This window comes from Anomaloglossus baeobatrachus, chromosome 5 (assembly GCF_048569485.1).
Source record: "Anomaloglossus baeobatrachus isolate aAnoBae1 chromosome 5, aAnoBae1.hap1, whole genome shotgun sequence".
In the NCBI taxonomy this organism is placed as follows: domain Eukaryota; kingdom Metazoa; phylum Chordata; class Amphibia; order Anura; family Aromobatidae; genus Anomaloglossus; species Anomaloglossus baeobatrachus.
The window spans coordinates 471331582-471348760 of record NC_134357.1 but is presented as its reverse complement, the minus strand read 5'-3'; positions in this window follow the sequence as shown (position 1 = coordinate 471348760).

Here is a 17179-nt window from a genome sequence, read left to right as displayed (position 1 = left end):
TCATTATCCATTTGTAGAAGCCATCCTCTTTTCTCCTCTTTTCAACTTCAGTTCTTTTTTACAGATGGTATTATGTTTGCATCAAGAATTTGTGATATTTCATTGAATTCATTCTTCCCTCTACCTGTGAAATGTTCCCTGCGCCATTGGCTGCAACACAACACCAAACCATGAATGATCCACCCCCATGCTTAATGGTTGGTGAGATACTCTTTTCTTGAAATTCTGAGCCTTTTTTTCTCCACACATACCTTTGATCTTTGTGGCCAAAGAGTTCTATTTTAAAGGGAACCTGTCACCAGATTTGGTGACTATAAACTGCGGCCACCACCAGTGGGCTCTTATATACAGCATTCTAACATGCCGTATATAAGAGCCCAGGCCGCTGTGTAGAATGTAAAAATCACTTTATAATACTCACCTAAACTATCGGTTTGATGCAGACTGGTTAAATGGGTGTTTCCGTTCTCCCGGTGTGGTGCCTCCTCTTTCGGCCATCTTTGTCCTCCCTCTTCTGAAACCTGGGTGCATGACGCGTACTACATCATGCACACGCGTCGGTATTGAGGTCCTGCGCAGGAGCACTACAATACTTTGATCTGCCCTTCTCAGGGCAGATCAAAGTGCGCCTGCACAGGGCCGCAATGCCGGCCTGTGTGAATGAGGTAGGACGCGTCGAAGGAAGACAAAGATGGCCGAAAGAGGAGGCGCCGCATCGGGAGAACTGAGACACCCATTTGACCAGTCTGCACCGAACCAACCATTTAGGTAAGTATTATAAAGTGATTTTTATGTTCTACACAGCGGCCTGGGTTCATATACAGCATGTTAGAATGGTGTATATAAGAGTCCACTGGTGGTGGCCGCAGCTTATCGTCGCCAAATCTGGTGACAGGTTCCCTTTAAACTCATCGGTCCACAGGACTTTTTCCAAAATGCATCAGGCTTGTTTAGATTATCTTTTCCCTACTTCTGACGCTGAATTTTATGGTGAGGATGCAGGAGAGGTTTTCCTCTGATGACTTTTCCATAAAGGTCATATTTGTGCAGGTGTCTCTGAACAGTACAATAGTGTACCACAACTCCATGGTCTGCTCAATCTTCCTGAAGGTCTTTTGCTGTCAAGCTGGGGTTCTGATTTGCCTCTCTAGCAATCCTCTGAGCAGCTCTCACAGAATTTTGCTTGGTCTCCCAGACCTTTTCTTGACCTCCTCTGTTCCTGTTAACTTCCATTTCTTAATTACATTTCAAACTGATCAAAGGGCAACTTGAAAACACTTTGCTATCTTCTTATAGTCTTTTGCTTTGTAAGCTTCCACCATTTTCATTTTCAGAGTGCTATGCAGCTGCTTTTTGGCACAAGGTTAGAGGAGACTGAGTTTTTATAAAGCTGTGAAATTTGCATCACCTGGCCTTTCCTAATGATAATAGTAAACAAGCATTAAACCTAACAGACTAATTTAATTAAGGCCTGAAACCTTGGTCAAAGTTATCTGACCACAAATCCCCAAGGCTGCCCAAACTTTTGCAGTGGACCATTTGACTTTTTGCAAATCAGCTCATATTAAAATATTAGGTGGCGATCTGTCGTACCCGGGAGAGGCCACTACACAGTATGACAGCTGGTAACAGCTGATCGGTTGGGAATGCTAGGTGTTGGCACTATACTAATGACATCCTAATGATAGGTCATCAATATAATATATTATAGTGGAAAACCCCTGTTCAGTGAATTGCTTTTAAAGTGATTCTGTGACCTCCAAAACACAATTTAAACGAACTTTAAAAACCAGTAGAAAGCTGTTGTTTCTGCACTCTCACTGTTTAATTCCTAGATCAGAGTGTACACTCACTGCTTTCTCCTTTGCTGCAGTCACACGCTACAGTAGTAGAGTGACTGCAGCAGAGTGGAGAGAGCTGGGTACATGCACGCTCCAATCTAGGAACTTTGAGGACTCGCTCAACGAGCGTATAACTTGGCCGAGTGCGATTCGATGTTATCTCAGACAGTACTCGGCCCAATGTTATACTATGGGGCAGTGACGACCAGCACTTTTTCTCTCATGTCGGTTCGTCATGAGAAAAAACTTGCTGCATGCTGTGATTGGCAGTGTATATCGGATGGCGCGCACCCATACAAGTCTATGGGTACATGGAAATCAGACTGTACTGATATCATCCAAGTGCACTCCGATATTCGCTGACACAAACAATGGAGAAATTAAGTTCTTCATTTTTCTTCACCTGAAAACTGATTTTTGTATGCGAAAGAGTCGGATCACAGATCATGCTCACAGTAGAGTTTGAGCGAGCGTCATTAACATAATCGGGACCATTCTCTCGCATGAGAGAATCTACGGCCTTGTGAGTGAGCCCTGATAGTGAGTGCAAGTAAAGGCTCTGAATTGGGACAGCGCCAGCTTTGCGCAAACTGTCCATGACAAGAGAAGAAGGTGGGAGTGTCTAAATCGGAGGGCTAGAACAATGCACTGAAGCCAATTGGGTGCGTAGAGCACCCTAATTAGCATACCAGAATAAAGTTAATTTGTGGACTTCAAAGAGACAGTTTTATACAGTAAAGGTACCGTCACACTAATGCCTGCTTTACACACTTCAATAAATCTTTCAATCCGTCGTCGGGGTCAAGTTGTAAGTGACGCACATCCGGCATCGTTCGTGACGTATTTGCGTGTGACACCTACGTGCGATCAAGATTAAACGCAAATACGGTGATCGCATACACGTAGTTTATTCCTCATACATTGGACGTTTTGTTGCACGAACCTAGTCAATTGTAACGTGTGACATCCCTCATACGATTTTGATGTCTGAGGCTATGTGCGCAGGTGTGCGCTCTGCACCGCAACTTAAAAAAGGTCCGATCAGAGCGCAGCTGAAAAGCTGCGTTCTGAAGCGCCTCACAATGTCTGTCATGCACTAATCTCTGTCAGTCGGTCACTATCTCTGTCCCTCTCTCTCTGTCCATGTCAGTCTATCCCTCTTACCGCCTCTCTCATACTCACCGATCACCGGCGCGGCTCTGCACGGCGTTCACACTGCTCCGGCGGCTTTTACTGTTTTGAAAAAGCCGGCCGCCCATTAAACAATCTCGTATTCCCTGCTTACCCCGCCCACCGGCGCCTATGATTGGTTACAGTGAGACATGCCCCCCACGCTGAGTGACAGGTGTCACACTGCACCCAATCACAGCAGCCGGTGGGCGTGTCTATACTGTGTAGTGAAATAAATAATTAAGTAATTAAAAAAAACGGCGTGCGGTCCCCCCTAATTTTAAAACCAGCCAGATAAAGCCATACGACTGAAGGCTGGTATTCTCAGGATGGGGAGCTCCACGTTATGGGGAGCCCCCCAGCCTAACAATATCAGCCAACAGCCGCCCAGAATTGCCGCATACATTATATGCGACAGTTCTGGGACTGTACCCGGCTCTTCCCGATTTGCCCTGGTGCGTTGGCAAATCGGGGTAATAAGGAGTTATTGGCAGCCCATAGCTGCCAATAAGTCCTAGATTAATCATGTTAAGCGTCTATGAGACACCTTCCATGATTAATCTGTAAATTACAGTAAATAAACACACACACCCGAAAAAAATCATTTATTTGAAATAAAAAACACAAACATATACCCTGGTTAACCACTTTAATCAGCCCCAAAAAGCCCTCCATGTCCGGCGTAATCCAGGATGCTCCAGCGTCGCTTCCAGCGCTGATGCATGGAGGTGACCGGAGCTGCAGAATACACCGCCGCTCCTTTCATCTCCACACAGCAACTGAAGACAGCTGCGTGATCAGCTGAGCTGTCACTGAGGTTACCCGCTGTCACTGGATGCAGCGGTGGCCGCGGGTAACCTCAGTGACAGCTCAACTGATCGCGCTACTCACCTCAGTTGCTGCGTGGAGGTGACCGGAGCGGCGGTGAGTAGCGCGATCAGCTGAGCTGTCACTGAGGTTACCTGCGGCCACCGCTGCATCCACCGCTGGATCCAGTGACAGCGGGTAACCTCAGTGACAGCTCAGCCGATCGCGCGGCTGTCTTCAGTTGCTGTGTGAAGGTGACCGGAGCGGCTGTGTCTGCTGCCGCTCCGGTCACCTCCATGCAGCAGCGCTGGATGCGACGCTGGAGCATCCTGGCTTCCGCCGGACATGGAGGGCTTTTTGGGGCTGATTAAAGTGGTTAACCAGGGTATATGTTTGTGTTTTTTATTCCTAATAAATGATTTTTTCGGGTGTGTGTGTTTATTTACTGTAATTTACAGATTAATCATGGAAGGTATCTCGGGGAGACGCCTGACATGATTAATCTAGGATTTAGTGGCAGCTATGGGCTGCCATTAACTCCTTATTACCCTGATTTGCCAACGCACCAGGGCAAATCGGGAAGAGCCGGGTACAGTCCCAGAACTGTCGCATATAATGCATGCGGCAATTCTGGGCGGCTGTTGGCTCATATTGTTAGGCTGGGGGGCTCCCCATAACGTGGAGCTCCCCATCCTGAGAATACCAGCCTTCAGCTGTATGGCTTTATCTGGCTGGTTTTAAAATTAGGGGGGACCGCACGCTGTTTTTTTTAATTATTTAATTATTTATGTCACTACACAGTATAGACACGCCCACCGGCTGCTGTGATTGGGTGCAGAGTGACACCTGTCACTCAGCGTGTGGGCGTGTCTCACTGTAACCAATCATAGGCGCCAGTGGGCGGGGTAAGCAGGGAATACGAGATTGTTTAATGGGCGGCCGACTTTTTCAAAACAGTAAAAGCCGCCGGAGCAGTGTGAATGCCGTGCAGCGCCGGAGATCGGGGATCGGTGAGTATATGAGAGAGGGCTGCTCAATTCAGTTACTCAGGAGTTTAGCGGTCACCGGTGAGCCCTTCACAGGTGACCGCTAATCAGGACGTGACACAGACAGAGCCGCAGCATGACAATGAAGTCGGGTGAGGTTCACCCGAGTTCATTCTGATCGTGCGGCTCTTTCTGTGTCTGCTGTCAACTACCATTCACCGCTGCTACATGGCTGTCTATGTCTGCTGTCAGCGGCCATGTAGCAGAGCTGAATGGCAGATGACATAGTAAAAACGCATCCCTACACATTACACACGCTTGTCAAGTCAATAAATAAAAAAAAGGTGCCCAATGCATACGTCACAGAACACATGATCTAAAAGATCGCACACAAAATTGATTAATTTAACATAGACTACTAACGCTCGTGTGACAGCAAATGAACGACCTACATGCAATCTCATTCAATCGCATATGCGACCTGGGCGTGTCACATCGCATACGAGATCGCACACCTAATTGTAAGGTGTAAAGCAGGCTTTAGTGACGCTCCAGCGATCCCACCAGCACCATGACCTGGCAGGGATCGCTGGAGCGTCGCTACACGGGTTGCTGGTGAGCTGTCACACATGCAGATCTCACCAGTGAGCAGCCCCCAGCCAGCAGAGACGCATGGAAGCGATGCTGCGCTTGGTAACTAAGGTAAATATCGGGTAACCAACCTGATATTTACCTTGGTTACCAGCGCACACCGCTTAGCGCTGGCTCTCTGCACTCCTAGCCAGAGTACACATCGGGTTAATTACCCGATGTGTAGTCTGGCTACGTGTGTAGGGAGCAGGAGCCGGCACTGACAGCGTGAGAGCGGCGGACGCTGGTAACGAAGGTAAATATCGGGTAACCAAGGAAAGGGCTTCTTGGTTACCCGATATTTACCTTTGTTACCAGCGTCCGCAGAAGCCGGCTTCCTGCTCACTGCACATTCAGTTGTTGCTCTCTCGCTGTCACACACAGCGATGTGTGCTTCACAGCGGGAGAGCAACAACTAAAAAATGGTCCAGGACATTCAGCAACAACCAGCGACCTCATAGCAGGGGCCAGGTTGTTGCTGGATGTCACACACAGCAACATCGCTAGCAACATCGCTGTTGCGTCACAAAAGTCGTGCCTCAGCAGCGATGTTGCTAGAGATGTTGCTTAGTGAGACTTGGCCTTAAGGCCTCTGTTCCACTTGCGCTTAGCGATATGCTAATGACCCTCTGCTGTGAGCGTCAGCTGAGGGTCATGTGACTGTGATCCGATCTTGAGATCGGATCACAGCTACGGAAAAGAGGGAGGGAACACTTTCCCTCTCCTCCACAGCCTGTCTCTTCATACATCGCACTGCACTCTGATGACATTCGAGTGCAGAGCGATGTTTCACATGCACCTATAGACTTGTATGGGGGTGTGTGTGAGCCGAGATTCACTGCCAAACGCAGCATGCTGCGATTCTTTTCTCATGCCGCTATGGTATGAGAAATCAATCACAGATGGCCATTGCCCCATAGATTTACACTGGTGCGTGTGCAATCCGGATTGCACTCGTCCGTGCAAAACGCAAGTGGAAGGCCTTAAGACCATAACTGTAAAATTTCTAAAGCCCCCGTTTGACTATGTGCGCTGTTTAAATGTTATTTTGGGGGTGACAGACTCACTTTAACTTTAGACAGCATGTTTCCCTGGCAAAGACAGTCCAGTGCTGGTCACTTACATATGGATCTGTGTGTTTGTTTCTATATTTCTGTACCCTTATAGTAACAGAAAAATCCAATACATGCAGGTGATAAATCCTTCACACAATGGATATATTAGGGCCAGGCAGTTCTCCGTCACTTTGCCATTATTCTATCTAATAGAGATGTAGATGTGGACAAAGCTTTTATTCCAATATTCTGCTCCATTATGGGAGCAGGACAGTAGAATTATTAACCCCGCCAGATGTCACAATGTGTATATTGGTTTTCTATAATGGTGTCTAGCATTTGGATGAAAAAACGTGATGGGTTCTCAATTGCCTTAAAGTGGATCTGTCATCAGATTTTACAATCCTAACTGCATGCAATATTAGGGTATGTGCACACAGTGCGTATTTAGTTTTAATGAGAATCCCAGAGTTTTGTGCACATGTTGCTTTTTTTTCCTTGCAGATTTGGTGCAGAAAACAATCTGCAGCATGTCAATGCTTTTACAGTTTTTGTAGCATTTTTCCACCCCACAAAACATGGGAAAACAGATTGAAAATGCTGCAAAAATTTGCGTTTTTCTGCCAAGAGATGCAGACAAAATTTCTGCAACCAAATACTCAACGTGGGCACGTAGCCTTATAGTGGTACTCTCATGTTTGTTAGTTAATTTCCTGGTCAGTGGTGGTACAACCTCTGGGAACCCCAAGAGACCTCTGAAGAACCCCTTGTGAATGGAGCGTTGTCCGTTCATGCACACTGCTGCTCCATTGATTCTTAAAGAGGTTTTTATTATTATTTATTCTTCCGATTCTCGTTCCCCATTAAAATAAACCAGCTTATACTCCCCTCCTGTTCCGGCGCGGTTGTCACTCACATTTCTGGCCTCACGTGAGCTTATTACGTCCTGGGAGCCCTGCGCCCTATCACCGCCTGTGTCTCTCCCTGACACAAGAGGTGAGTGTCACGGTTTCGGCTCCCCATCCACATGGCTAGGGGGCGGAGCCTTCTCCTGAGCCTCACGTCCGGAGCTTGGATGCTTTAAAAACTGACATCTCCAGTGAACCAGCGCCAGTGCTGCTTTGCCTGTGATTGCTGGATCTGTAAGTATTATCCTGATCCGTCTGTGCCTGTACCCCCGTGCCCTGTCTGTGTTCCGTCCCCTGGTCATCCTCCCATTCCTCTGTCCCCTCTCCTACCTCCCCACTCGGTTGCTTCCTCTGGTACTGACCTCGGCCTGACCTCGACTCCGCTTCTGCTCTTTCCTCCGGTCCTCCTTCTGCCCGTACTGTGCTTGACCCGGTTTGCCTGATCATTCCACGCACGCCCCGCAGCTCTGCTCCCCAGCTGTGCGGTGAGGCAGTGTACGAGCACACACTGTGTATCTACTTCCTGGTTCTTGTTGCTCCGTGTAGTGTCTTCTGCTGCAGAGCTCCGGCTCCCCCTGGTGGCAGCTTGACAGTGAGTATAAGCTGTTATAATTTAATAGGGGAAAACGTGGAACAATAAGGGGTTGTCCTAGTGGACAATTCCTTTAATGGGACCGCTGGAGATTGCCAAGTTCTGTGCTCACATGGTCTTTGCCACTTTCTTACGAATAAATTCAGAAGTGCAAATTAAGAGGGCACCACTAATTATGAAGGAGAACAACTGATCGCATACTTACTGATTAACCATTTAAGACAAAAAGAAAAATAAAAAGTACAAAAATTTTAATATGAAAATGCACACAAAAGGACAACGATAAAGACACCTAAAAAGCCAATATGCGCAGTTACTATGTACCCTTAATAAGGTAAACAACCTACCCCTCTGGCAAAAATGTATCACATAACAGAGTTACCCCTAATGTTAAATATTGGCTTAATAAAAGAAAGAAAAAAAAAGAAAGAAAATAGGCTACCTGAGGAAGGGGGAATATGTATCCCCGAAACGCGTTGTGGCACAGTTATCTGTAATAAAATCTCCTGAAAACTATTACTATCATCCTCATGAACATCCCTAGCAGCGCAGCCGATACCGTGATTTTTTTCCATTATCTTTTATTCGTTAAATATTGGCTGAAAGGACCTGTAAGTATTAGATCCAAACAATGTGTACACTATCAAGCAATAAACATCTGGTCCTGTAAGCACACCTCAATATGGCTAATAATATACTCAGTATAATAGAGTTTATCACAATTGTGTTCCATGTACTTGTTACAGCAATGGGGACGTTATCCGATATATCATGGATAGGAAATAACTGTCAAACTTGAGAATATCCCTTTATATAGATCGCTTAGACCTGATCATGGTGACCTGATGATACTTACAGTACTTTATAAATCTATGTCAGAATGGCTGTTTTATCTTCTATGGAAGTCGAAGCTTGATATCTGCCCACTGAGCCGGACTGTCAGCTCCTTGGTGTGACTCTTTCCCTACTGATGCTGCGTCTACCCACCAACCCTAACTGACAGCTCCTCAGCCTCCCTCCCGTGACTGATCTCTGCACACCTAGCCTGATTGTCAGCTCCTCAATGTCTCTTCTCACTTTTTCTGCTGAAACTCCATCCATTTAGTCTGATTGAAAGCTCCTCAGTGTCCCTCCTACCTGCTGCTGTTGAGATTCTAAAGTGCTCAGTGCAAGCTGCAGATGTCAGGCTGGGTAGACGGGGAATGATTACTCTTTGACCCGTGAGATCTCACTCTTAAGGTAGTCTTCTAAATACTAATTTTAATATCAGAGTTATATAACCACACTGACATGGATTTTTTTTCACAGTAAGTACACCAGCCTTATCAGGTCTAAGAGCTAGGATAATTTAACATGTATGTAAAAAACTGAAACCGTGCATACCACTTCACTAACGCAATTGATAAACACTACCTGAGGAACCAATCACAGGATAAGATTGTCATATAGCACTTGTCTCTTATACTGTGATTGATTTCTCATGTAGTGTTTATAACGAAGAGCTATGGTGTACGCAGTTTGTATTGTAAAATCTGGGGATATCTGCTTTAAGGCCAGAACCCGGACCACATTATTCAGGGGTCACAGTTCCAATGCTCAATCTCCTACATCTCAGTAATGGGGTCATCGACACCATATATGGAGGTGAAGCAGTAGACCATCATCGTAGGGTAGCTCCCCAGATGTCACGTGGCCTATTGCTTGGTAGGTAAAGTACGAGACCTAAGGCCTCACTCACACTGTCATATGTTCTCTCAGCTGAAACTCTGCTGCGAGTGTGATCTGAGTGTCATTCTACGCTGATCTGAGTCACTTGCATCAGCCAATCGGAGCACAGGTGAGGAGATGATGTAGAATGTAATTTCTCCATTGTCTGTCTCTGCGTATATCGGACTGCACTAAGATGTCATCCAAGTGCAGTCCAATATTTTGCACTTACCCATAGACTTCTATGGGTGCGCGCCGTCCGACATACGCTGACACTCGCAGCATGCAGTGATTTTTTTCTCATGCCAAATCGGTCAGCATTGCCCCATAGTATAACATTGGAGCTAGTGCTATCCGAAAAAATATTGTATGTCACTCGGCCGTGTTATACTCCAGTGTGAGCGCAGCCCTTATATACAGAGTTCTGCTAATACGTAGAGTTGTCATACACTGTAATGAGTCAAGCTGTTGTGTAAGGGGAAGGATTATTATTTGGTAGGTCCCTTCATTTAATGTTGTTTTGGTTGCTTCTTCTACCGTAGCAAGACTCTGGACAAATCACTAAGACACTTAAAGGGCTTTTCCAGTAAGAAGTTCTCTACAATCTCAGTGTTCGATGAGTTTTTGCACTGCCACACCATTTAAAGTGGCCCAGAATTTCCCTGGGGGTCTCAGTGATCAGGTCTCAGTGATCAGACCCAGTGGATAGGAAATACTTTATTCTTACCTGATACCCAGTGTACTTTTAGGATCCAGTCAAACTTGAAAGGGGAGGTAACACTGACAAAATGCCTGCTTTGTAAAAGGCAGTGCCTGGCTCTCTGTTGCAGACTATGGACCTGATTCATCAAAATGCTTACGACAGTCTTAAAACATATTGAAAAGTATAAAACTTTTGTGGAGTTTCAGAAAAATGTGCAACTTTCAGTGTTTTCACACCACAGAAAAACACTATGGGGCCTGGTCCATCACATTCATCAATGGTGGCTGCATTTTTTACTCCAGAATTGTTATTCCAGTCACTGACTGGAGTGAGATTTCTGGCCGTGCACCCCTTAGTGAATTTGGTACATCTGATTCATGCATGCCCCTCATTCACACTGGTATACAAAATGTCAGTCTTATTAGACAGTGCTTTTGTGTATCCATTCTTCTACGTCTCTGCTTGATGTCAGTGGGTTACTGTATATATCAGTGGGCTAAAAACCTGTAAGACTCAGTCCACAATTTATCAGCCATTTTTTTATATATATATATATATATATATATATATATATATATATACATATATATATATATACATAAAAAATGTGCATTTGATGAATTAAGTAAAAATATCTGGAAAAAGCCACAAAATCAAAAACTATGGAAAGAATAAAAAACAACTTAAAAAAAGACAAATCATTTGATGACTTTATCACAAACCAACTATTGGCAGAAATTGTATAATGGAGTGATGGCTGCGAACCGCGGGCCTTCAGAGGAGATAATCAGGGGAAAGAAAGCTTCACAAGCATAAGGCGGCTGGAACACCTAGCATCTTCTGGGACTATATGCGAGATCTCTTCATTCATGATCATCTCCACCTTCGAATGGGAATGAAGATGTTTGTTTCGCCTCCACTTTTCTCCCGCGATCCCTCCATGTACCTTCCTGTAACGCTAAGTTGTTGCAGTAAGCAGGTCTATATAGTTCACCTAATGGTTATTCTTACTGGTCTATGAGGCTCCGTTATTTATGACAGCAAGCAGAGATCTTGAAAATAGTGAATTTTTAACACACTTGTTGAAGATTTGTCTATATGCTGACACTATTATGCATTCGGGATAGACAGTGTCCCTCCTCCCTGCTGCTGAATTTGCATTCACCACGCCTGATTGAAGGTTCCTCTGGCCTTCCCCTCAGTTTCTGAATCTCCATCCACAATCTGATTGACAGCTGCTCTGTATCCCTCTTCCCTTCTGCTGCCAAATCTTCTCCCATCTAACCTGATCAACAGCTCCTCAGGGTCCCTCCTCCCTGCTGCGCAATCTCCACCCATCAAGTCTGATTGAATGCTCATCTATGTCCCTTTTTTGGCTGCTGAATCTCCACCCACATCCTGGTTGACAGCTCCCCAGTGTCCCTCCTCCCTTTTGCGGCTGATTCTTCACTTATCTAGCCTGACTGGCAGCTCCTCAGTCTACCCTCCTTTCTAATGCCGAGATCTTACTACTTTGTACAAGCTGCAGAAGATGTATCTATCAAATCTCCATATGACCTCACACCACCAACCACCATGATACATTGACCGTGTCTCCACAGGACGTCCTATCACCATGTAGAGGCAGGATATATATCGTATCTCCATGATGTAATAATACCACATACAGGCAGAACACATTGATCATGTCTTCATATAATGACACACTACTGTGATACAGCATCAAGCCACCATGACACAGGCAAGACAGATCCATCATATTGTTTTATAATAGCTTCATAGCTGAGGAGCCTAAAGCTCAGTCCTCAGGGAACATGTAGCTTCTGAACATACGCGATGATCCATGGAGGACAATTACGGAATGGGTGGAGAAGTATGGTGTTTAGTGTGAGCTGACCCTCAGGATACGAGTCACTTATGACATAGTGGTAAACACCTTTGATTCTTTAGTCATTTATATCTGTGTGGAGCACCTTCTCTATGCGCCATCACATGTCCCACCAAAGATTAACATGTGGCCCCGATACTATGATTTCAGATAGAAAATGATGAAGAGGAAGTCATATGATGACTGTTTCCAGATAAGCGTCGCAGTCACATTTCTCCTGACTGTCCAGATGCAAGAACAGTTTATTATTCTCAGGGCAAGTGGGCTGAAGGTGTCCGGCCATGAGAAACATGAAATTCCCCCAAAGAGAAAGTCATGTGGTCACCATAACACATTGAGGACCCGCACCCTCAACCCAAAGTCATTCCAGTTATATAGAGTTGTCCATAACTCATGAATGTGTAGCACCCATGGGGCAAGGGGTTACCTTTACTCTTCGCCAGGCCGGTGATGTCGGGTTTGGGATGTCACGGGTGGCCCTTGCCCGGTTTCGTGGCCCCGAGGTGTACAATAAAAGGAGATGGACGGTGGATGGGATGATAGGGGTGGTTGTCTCGTGATGCCACCTGTGGTACGCGGCCAGAGATTAGCCACCACTGCAGTCGCTGTCCTCCGGGGATGATGGTGTCGCAGCAAGGATGTTTCTGCTCCCCACAGGTGGAGCGGGTCCCGGGGAGGATGATGAGGGCTGTAGTGGTTGTTGGCGCCGGCAATAAGAGGCTGAGTCAGCTGCTGCAGGTCCAGGTCTTTTTACTCACAGTTCAAGTGCTGACCTCAGAGTACCGGTCTCTGCCGTCATGGGCCCCAGCCGATCCCGGATAATTCGGAGGTTACCGCCGGTGTTCCCACTGTGTGTCCTTTCTGGTCGGGGTCCCTTCAGTCTCGTGGATGGAATGTGGAACAGGCTGCGGGTGTTTGCTGCACTCACCGCAGACCCTAGAATCCCCTGTAGCTGTAGGGGACCCGGGCTGAGCTGCCTACTCCAAGCAACAGGCCTTGTAGTGCTCCCAGAAGTGTAAAGGTAGAGAGAATATGCCTGGACCGAAGTCCCGACAGTGCTCCTCACTCCAAGCTGTGCCCTGGGCTAATGCCCATGTGTGAAGATGCTCCTTCCTTTTCCCCAAGTGGTGCCCGCCCCCCGGTGGTTGTCCTAGTGACCGGTAAAGTCCCATGTCTCATGATGTCCACCCCCTATCTACCCCAGGCCAACCTCCCGGTGGGAAAGCACCTGTGTGTGGTTGTGAATGTGAGAAACACCAGCAATTAACCTCTTCCTTACCCTTTACGAGTACCGCACCTTAAGTGAGGTGCAGTACCCTGTGGGGACTGAAGCCTCAGAGGCATCACAAATGCCCCCAAATTAAAGATGACAATTTATTCCAACAATGGTCATCTCCGGTCAAGGACGTAACTTTTAGGTTTAGGGTTTGCAATCGCACCCTGGCCCTCGGACCTAGGGTCCCCAAAAAGTCCCTTTGGCCTATATGAATAGACCGATGCCATTAAAGACTAAAGGGTACTTTACATGCTGCAACATCGCTAGCGATCTCGCTAGCGATGCGAAATGCTAGATCGCAAGTGCGATCTTTTGAGATCGCACATAGGTCATTTTACACATGTGTGATCTCAAAAGATCGCACTTGCGATCTAGAATTTGACATCGCTAATGAGATTGCTAGCGATGTTGCAGCATGTAAAGTACCCTGTATAATAAGTGAGGTATTTACCTTTGTTACCAGCGTCTGCAGAAGCCGGCTTCCTGCTCACTGCACATTCAGTTGTTGCTCTCTCGCTGTCACACACAGCGATGTGTGCTTCACAGCGGGAGAGCAACAACTAAAAAATGGTCCAGGACATTCAGCAACAACCAGCGACCTCACAGCAGGGGCCAGGTTGTTGCTGGATGTCACACACAGCAACATCGCTAGCAACATTGCTGTTGCGTCACAAAAGTCGTGCCTCAGCAGCGATGTTGCTAGAGATGTTGCTTAGTGAGACTTGGCCTTAAGGCCTCTGTTCCACTTGCGCTTAGCGATATGCTAATGACCCTCTGCTGTGAGCGTCAGCTGAGGGTCATTTGACTGTGATCCGATCTTGAGATCGGATCACAGCTACGGAAAAGAGGGAGGGAACACTTTCCCTCTCCTCCACAGCCTGTCTCTTCATACATCGCACTGCACTCTGATGACATTCGAGTGCAGAGCAATGTTTCACACGCACCTATAGACTTGTATGGGGGTGTGTGTGAGCCGAGATTCACTGCCAAACGCAGCATGCTGCGATTCTTTTCTCATGCCGCTATGGTATGAGAAATCAATCACAGATGGCCATTGCCCCATAGATTTACACTGGTGCGTGTGCAATCCGGATTGCACTCGTCCGTGCAAAACGCAAGTGGAAGGCCTTAAGACCAGAACTGTAAAATTTCTAAAGCCCCTGTTTTACTATGCGCTGTTTAAATGTTATTTTGGGGGTGACAGACTCACTTTAACTTTAGACAGCATGTTTCCCTGGCAAAGACAGTCCAGTGCTGGTCACTTACATATGGATCTGTGTGTTTGTTTCTATATTTCTGTACCCTTATAGTAACAGAAAAATCCAATACATGCAGGTGATAAATCCTTCACACAATGGATGTATTAGGGCCAGGCAGTTCTCCGTCACTTTGCCATTATTCTATCTAATAGAGATGTAGATGTGGACAAAGCTTTTATTCCAATATTCTGCTCCATTATGGGAGCAGGACAGTAGAATTATTAACCCCGCCAGATGTCACAATGTGTATATTGGTTTTCTATAATGGTGTCTAGCATTTGGATGAAAAAACGTGATTGGTTCTCAATTGCCTTAAAGTGGATCTGTCATCAGATTTTACAATCCTAACTGCATGCAATATTAGGGTATGTGCACACAGTGCGTATTTAGTTTTAATGAGAATCCCAGAGTTTTGTGCACATGTTGCTTTTTTTTCCTTGCAGATTTGGTGCAGAAAACAATCTGCAGCATGTCAATGCTTTTACAGTTTTTGTAGCATTTTTCCACCCCACAAAACATGGGAAAACAGATTGAAAATGCTGCAAAAATTTGCGTTTTTCTGCCAAGAGATGCAGACCAAATTTCTGCAACCAAATACTCAACGTGGGCACGTAGCCTTATAGTGGTATTCTCATGTTTGTTAGTTAATTTCCTGGTCAGTGGTGGTACAACCTCTGGGAACCCCAAGAGACCTCTGAAGAACCCCTTGTGAATGGAGCGTTGTCCGTTCATGCACACTGCTGCTCCATTGATTCTTAAAGAGGTTTTTATTATTATTTATTCTTTCGATTTTCGTTCCCCATTAAAATAAACCAGCTTATACTCCCCTCCTGTTCCGGCGCGGTTGTCACTCACATTTCCGGCCTCACGTGAGCTTATTACGTCCTGGGAGCCCTGCGCCCTATCACCGCCTGTGTCTCTCCCTGACACAAGAGGTGAGTGTCACGGTTTCGGCTCCCCATCCACATGGCTAGGGGGCGGAGCCTCCTCCTGAGCCTCACGTCCGGAGCTTGGATGCTTTAAAAACTGACATCTCCAGTGAACCAGCGCCAGTGCTGCTTTGCCTGTGATTGCTGGATCTGTAAGTATTATCCTGATCCGTCTGTGCCTGTACCCCCGTGCCCTGTCTGTGTTCCGTCCCCTGGTCATCCTCCCATTCCTCTGTCCCCTCTCCTACCTCCCCACTTGGTTGCTTCCTCTGGTACTGACCTCGGCCTGACCTCGACTCCGCTTCTGCTCTTTCCTCCGGTCCTCCTTCTGCCCGTACTGTGCTTGACCTGGTTCGCCTGATCATTCCACGCACGCCCCGCAGCTCTGCTCCCCAGCTGTGCTGTGAGGCAGTGTACGAGCACACACTGTGTATCTACTTCCTGGTTCTTGTTGCTCCGTGTAGTGTCTTCTGCTGCAGAGCTCCGGCTCCCCCTGGTGGCAGCTTGACAGTGAGTATAAGCTGTTATAATTTAATAGGGGAAAACGTGGAACAATAAGGGGTTGTCCTAGTGGACAATTCCTTTAATGGGACCGCTGGAGATTGCCAAGTTCTGTGCTCACATGGTCTTTGCCACTTTCTTACGAATAAATTACGAAGTGCAAATTAAGAGGGCACCACTAATTATGAAGGAGAACAACTGATCGCATACTTACTGATTAACCATTTAAGACAAAAAGAAAAAGAAAAAGTACAAAAATTTTAATATGAAAATGCACACAAAAGGACAACGATAAAGACACCTAAAAAGCCAATATGCGCAGTTACAATGTACCCTCAATAAGGTAAACAACCTACCCCCCTGGCAAAAATGTATCACATAACAGTTACCCCTAATGTTAAATATTGGCTTAATAAAAGAAAGAAAAAAAAAAGAAAGAAAATAGGCTACCTGAGGAAGGGGGAATATGTATCCCCGAAACGCGTTGTGGCACAGTTATCTGTAATAAAATCTCCTGAAAACTATTACTATCATCCTCATGAACATCCCTAGCAGCGCAGCCGATACCGTGATTTTTTTATTATCTTTTATTCGTTAAATATTGGCTGAAAGGACCTGTAAGTATTAGATCCAAACAATGTGTACACTATCAAGCAATAAACATCTGGTCCTGTAAGAACACCTCAATATGGCTAATAATATACTCAGTATAATAGAGTTTATCACAATTGTGTTCCATGTACTTGTTACAGCAATGGGGACGTTATCCGATATATCATGGATAGGAAATAACTGTCAAACTTGAGAATATCCCTTTATATAGATCGCTTAGACCTGATCATGGTGACCTGATGATACTTACTTTATAAATCTATGTCAGAATGGCTGTTTTATCTTGTATGGAAGTCGAAGCTTGATATCTGCCCA